General features: G+C 43.2%; 1 long non-coding RNA gene across 1 annotated transcript; it reads right to left on the bottom strand.

Annotated features, from left to right (window-relative positions):
* Window positions 1-3,365: 3,365 nt before the first annotated feature.
* On the bottom strand, window positions 3,366-6,302 carry LOC136286160 (uncharacterized). The gene is made up of 2 exons (XR_010719797.1): window positions 6,167-6,302; window positions 3,366-4,983 (listed from the first exon to the last, which is right to left on the bottom strand). It is a non-coding gene; the product is annotated as an uncharacterized lncRNA (long non-coding RNA).

The following is a 6,302-nucleotide window of genomic DNA, read 5'->3' as shown; positions in this document are numbered from 1 at the left end:
ACCAAGTGGGGCACAACCTTCTGATAAAGACATGACCTGAAGCAGTGCAGCTTTCAGAAGCAGCATCTCAGCATCATCTGAACCTAAACAAAATATTTCCATAATTGGCTTCTCCTTCCTTCACAGCAAGAGTGGAGTGTCACACCTCCATTACCCAGCACAAGCATTACCAACTTTATTTCCAGCACGCTTGCCTAGGAAATGACCTGCCGTCTTCCCAACAGGAATGAGAAAAACACCCACGGAATCCCCAGTTTCCTTCCCCACACCTTCCTGTATGAATACTTTCAAAACTAAATCCACTTATTCGGTGCTTAGATCGAGAGCTGCCGTTTCTAATTTGACTCACAAGTGCTCACACATATAAAGCACAACCTGAGCATCTGAATACTCCCTGTAAGAACCCCACCAGTCCCACTGCTGTTCAGTGCAGGGCTGAACAACAGGAAAAAGCGAAGGAAAGGATACGGTCATGCTGCCGATTTCTGGGCGCGCTACTTTTAGCTAATGTCAGGTAGGTTTGGCTGGGGAAGTGCACGAGACAGTACACTACAGTTTGTGAAAAATTTATTATTTCACTTAAAAATTTCTCTCTTTCCCTTTCCCCTTTCAAAATAAGACTTGCCAGCGTAAGCTTTTGGCAAGAGGCAGACAACAAATACCTGTCTGAGAGAAACAGCAGTAGCACTTAATGCAACTGTTCACTTCCTAGGAAAAGTCATCTCAGGTTTCAGTTGTAACAGGAGGAGGCATAAAAGCTACTTGTTATCCAGCCATTAATGAAAGCAAGCAAAGCACATGGACCAAAACAATCAACACCTAACTCTTCCCTGTTAACTTCATCTCCCTCAGGGAGCTAGAAAGAACTGGATGAAAGCCACAAATAAACTTTGTTTGCCTGAGTCTCAGCTCCCATTAGAAAGGAATTCTCTAGAGGCCACAATGCAAATAAAGCTGTTAAAGGTGAACTGGGAGTAAGTGACAGCATGATGACCACAGAATGCTGAGGAACTACAGCTGCAGTCCTACAGAACCTAGCTGCCCCACTGGTTTCCAAGACTTGGACTGTCAGTGCTGACATTTTGCTGCCCCATTAGTGCTCTCTACCTGGTTTGCATTTTAATTAGGTCATGTAAATGACCGTGCCTTAGAAAACAAAAACCCAAATGCAATTATGAAGTACCTTTTAATTCCAGCACCTGTGCCAAGACTGCACTGCCACCAGCAATGAGAAAGGAGAGAGCAAACTGAATACAGGCCATGCGGGCATCTGTTCTCCCCTGGAAACATAAAAATGTAAATATAAAATTAAAAAAAAAGTTGTCAGCACCCAGGCGGTACCCAACTGCAGAATCAATACTGCAACTGCTGATTACCTGTACCAGTGCCACAAATGGGTAAATGAAACAACTTCTGTAAACATGCTGCATGCAGCCACAGACCCACATTTACATGCAATACATCCACAGTGTATTCAGCTAAAACGCTTCTGGCATGAAGCAGATCACTTTTACCTAAAAAGGAAAATGTGCTAGTTCACGTGCTCTTCAATTCCAGAGATATGAGACCAGGCCACAGATCTAAAGAAAAAGGAAACATGAACAGCAGTTTCATGCCAAACCCTGCGTCACTGAACTTCCTCCCTTGTGCCCTGCTTGGTCAGGTCACAAAAATGCCCATTAAAAGGGGCAAGTATAAAACTACCAACTCAGGCACAGTGGAAGCAGCGACACCCTGACCTGTAACAGCACCACAGGATATGAACAACGGATCACGGAATGGTTCGAGTTGGAAAGGATCCTAAGGATCACCTCATTCACCTCCTGCCATGGGCAGAGATGGCTTCCACTATCCCAGGGTGCTCCAAGCCCTGTCCAACCTGACCTTGGACACTTCCAGGGACAGGGCAGTGACAGCTTCTCTGGGCAACCTGTGCTGGACAGCGTCTCACCACCCTCATGGCCAAGAATCTCCCCCCAATATCCTATGTAAATACACCCTCTTTTAAAAAAAACCTCATCCCTCATCCTATCACTACACTCCCTGACAGAGTCCCCCCATGGTTTACAATTTTTTTTAAACCTGCTGTGCAAAATAATCTGCATGTAAAGATGATTCTGTGTATGCAAAAGATAAGGCAGCAGGGACTCATGAAAAGGCTGAAAGAAGAAATATAGAAACAAACAAAATTTTGCTGGAAGCTTTGGGCCTGGTATTTTTGTGTTAAAAACTCACCTCTGATAACCAGCTGTGACACAATTTCATGGAAAGCTGTACAAGAGTAAGACCTTTTGGATGCTTGTTTCCTTGTACCTTACTGGAGCACTTGAGCAGCTTGTGGTCAAAAGACTACACCCAAGCACTCAAAATTAAGGGTGGAGGTACTCCTGCAGACAACTCCTGCAGTGAGGTCAAAACTCGAGGAATCTGACAGTTCCAGAACTATAAAAGGTGGTTCCAGGGAAAAAGGGATGTTTGGTTTTTTGCCTTCCATTTGACTGCTTAATAAAGAAAACGTCTGAATTTTCACCTCAGATGGCACAAACCTAACACAAACTTACACATTCACTCTGCAAGTAATCTTTAAAATCCAGAAACAATATGTCAACATTGCAAACAATACTGGATTAATTTTATACTTGCATTTGGAATGACACTTAGATATTCTTGTTCTGGTTTGTGTCAATCCTGACTATTTTTAGCAAACAGGGAGGAAACAAGAGATAGTTTCTTCAGGAAAAAGAGGAGTGACTTCTTCCCCTCACTCACATATTCCTCTTAAGGATTTCCAGTTAGAGATAATTTGGATTATTCTGTTTATGCTTTCAAACACAATTACCCTGTATTAGTACTGAGCAATATCCCCTCTCCAACTTCCATTTATTTCAGTGGGACCAAACCACAAAATGACTGACTAGTTTCCAGGGGTGTACTATCGCTTTCACTCTGTTTTAGACACCAGAAGGACAGTTCACAGAAACTGTACATTTATGTTTCTCCACAGCTCGTTGGCAACACGTAAGGCATTTTCATGTGTCCAGTTAGGCACAGTCAAGGACTTCAGCCTGACACAGGACAGGAAGGGAGAGTTGAGCTCTTGCAGATGAAAATACAACAAACATTGGCAACAGTTTGTTCCCAACAGTTAGCTAAAAATGCTGGTGGAGCCATGGCATAGCATTTCATTGCATGCAGGACCTTAATTTACCTTCTTGCATCTTCTTTCCAACAATCCAGGCAGGTATTTCATTGAAATCGAAATGACTATATAGATCCCTTGCTGAACCCGGGCCCTGAGCCACCATTGCTGACAGCAGTGTAAGGCACCCCTGGCTCATCCTAAAAAGACAAAGCAGAGGGAAAACCTGCAGGTTATTTCCAGGATCATGGTTATACTAATCACCAAACCAACAGATTAAAACTTCAAGAGAAAATAGAAGGGAAGTTAAATAATCAAAGCAATTATTTTAGGTAGTAATAACAGCAGCTGGGAAAGAGGGGTGAGGGAGGAAGGGAGAAGGAAATGCCTTTTCATATTCTTCCCCAAAATTAGGCCATAAGGTGAGGCTGGATGTTCCCTTTATCAAGTAGTTTAAAAGGGTGAAAGTGCCAAAACGAACAACTCTAAGATGACCTGTTCATGGCAGTGGGGCTGGACTACGCAAGCCTTAATTATGATTCTATGAACTCCTAAATTCATAGAGGTCTGCCATTTATTTCAACAGGAATACATAAGAGGACAGCAGACCTCCATCATCTGAACAGCCACTACCATGAACAGATTTGTAACTTGTCCATCGTGCATCTGTCATGGACAATCTGTAAAAAGCCGTGTGGTTCAAGCAGAGATCCCATCTAGACATGCAATAAAGAAAATCCCTCTGCACAGCAAAGAGGTTGCACAGAAAATGCAGAGCATCTCCCACCAGAAATCTGCAGCCCCCTCTGTGCAGGTTCTAGAAGGATTCCTCCAGAACCTGCAATCTTTAAACATTTCATCAGAAGTGCACATCTTGCACAGCCTCAAAATTTGTTTCCAGTTTACACATTTGAGATTCTTTGTCAGGTTAAAAAGCCTGCTGCAATAAGATCAACTGCACAGCTCAGGAAGCACAGCTGTGCCTATGAACTAGGCAAGCAGAGAAAAGGTTTTCCAGTTCTGCTCAAAGACTGAAAGATGAGTCATTTGCCTCGGCCAAGTCAATTTCAGTCTGATTTTTTCTCTGCTTCCCTCTTCCTCCCAGGTCTGTACTGAAATGTCTCTGGCATTTGCAACTTTTTTCCCCATCCACAGGAGCATGAGAAATTGTTTGGTCTGGACTAAATAACAACAGTTATTGAGCAACCTAAAATGACCTCAGTTTTAGGAGACTGAAAAAATTACAGAAAAAGCCAGTCTGAAAGAGAAAAATCTATTATAAACATGGCAACCTGACTCCAAAAAAAATACAGGAAAACAAAGAACTCAAGAGCAGCTCTTTTTGCTGTCACAGGAAGACTGCCCAGCCCTGTTCCACGCAGTACATTCCACCCCACAAATCAAGCAGCAATAAAGTAAGAGGACTCAAGGTACCACCAGTGTTAGCTCTCACCAGGGCAGGCCCAACCGATGAAAACTACACCTTCAGGAAATTATCCTACAGCACTGGATTGTATGATGCATCAGAGCTTTCACTTTGCAAAGACTTCCACAGGCAATTATTTTATGACAAGTGGAAAAGGATTATTAAATAAAGGTGGATTATTAGCAATAACTCAAGATGAATTTTGAAACGTCCCGTACAGTCCCTCCAGATCAACTGACAGAGATTCTCCAGCAGAGCACCAAGAAGACTTACTTGTGATTTTCAGAATACAAAGCAGCATAGACCAGTCTCATATAGGAATGAATCAACTTTCTGACGATGTTCATTCCCACAAATGTGAGCGGTCGCTGGCTGTCCTCAGTAAAATGGCTTCTAGGGCTTGAAAGACTAACAGCATCTGCCGGATAAAAAAGTATGTTAGTATCTGACAATATCAGGTAAGACTTGAAATTATTAGCTGAGCAAATAGTAATAACCACCATCGATAAAGGGTAACCCCACCCCAAGAGGAAAGCTTCCACACACGAAAGTGACATTAACTTTTAGATTCTCTCCCAAATTAATGCTTCCTCTCGGAAAAGATCACTTTGGAGAGCATGTAGTTTCAAGGAATCATTGCTTTAAGAGACGGCTGCTCCTAAGTGGACGACGAAAAACAAAATGTCCCCGAGAAAAACACTGGGGCTGTTCCGGTCTTGCAATTATTTCCCTGCAGAGGAATCCAGAAACCACACAGCACTGGGCTGCGCCCATTACAAACACCAGCCCCTGTGAGCAATGGGATATTGAGGGAAGGCTGTCACTGAACACGACACAGATAAAAATGATACTGGAAGACAAAGAATAGCAGGCGATGGTTAAAAAGCCACACAATACAGTACTATGTTGTAAGCAGTCAGCAATGCTGCACCAGCATTCAGAGTGAAAAATTATTGAACTCTTTGTTCATTCGTCATATTCTGATGAGGATAAATTGTGTCCAGCTAAAATAAGAAAAATGAGGTCAACTTTACCAGCGGCTTCCTAGAAATACTGATATATCAGGGAGATACCTAAGAACATTTACTTTCACCAGACTACTGTTTTGCTTACTTAACTGCTTTTATTGATCCCCTTATTTCCTAAAAGATCTTTTGATAACATTTAAAGAACCTTAACAGCTTGATTTGGACGGGACGATTGGCTGTGTGTGTCATTAAATCCAGGAACATCTATGAACTGAAAAGAGCATCTCCCACTCGGTAGGTGCTTCTGCCACTGCTACTTCCAGAAAAAAAAGAAAAAAACCAAACCAAAGCCATAATCAATTATCAGAGTTATCTACACCACAAAGCATTTATTCACAGAACCACAGAGTATCTTGAGCTGGACCCACAAGGATCATCCAGTCCAACTCCTGGTCCTGCACAGCCACCCCAACAGTCCCACGCCTGACAGCGCTGCCCAAACCTTCCTGGAGCTCTGGCAGCCTTGGCCACTGTGACCATTTTCTGGCAACCTTTTGTCGCTTCTTCTCCAGGGTGGGATTGTTGGGACTGCAGCCGCCAGTCCCTGAATTACAAGCCCCCTGTCCAACTTACTTCACTTTCAGGCTTCCTTTCTCCATCGAGAAGCTTGAATATCTCAGCACACTCCATGGAAATTTTCACGTATCCCTCCACGACATCGTACACTTGGGCCGATGGCAGCGTCCTGGCGACGGACACGAACGTCTCC

The sequence above is a fragment of the Chamaea fasciata genome, unplaced genomic scaffold (genome assembly GCF_029207755.1).
Source record: "Chamaea fasciata isolate MVZ Bird 193981 ecotype frontalis unplaced genomic scaffold, bChaFas1.0.hap1 SCAF_2, whole genome shotgun sequence".
Taxonomy (NCBI): domain Eukaryota; kingdom Metazoa; phylum Chordata; class Aves; order Passeriformes; family Sylviidae; genus Chamaea; species Chamaea fasciata.
The sequence above is the reverse complement of the archived record's forward strand: the minus strand, read 5'-3'. Positions and strand labels throughout refer to the sequence as shown.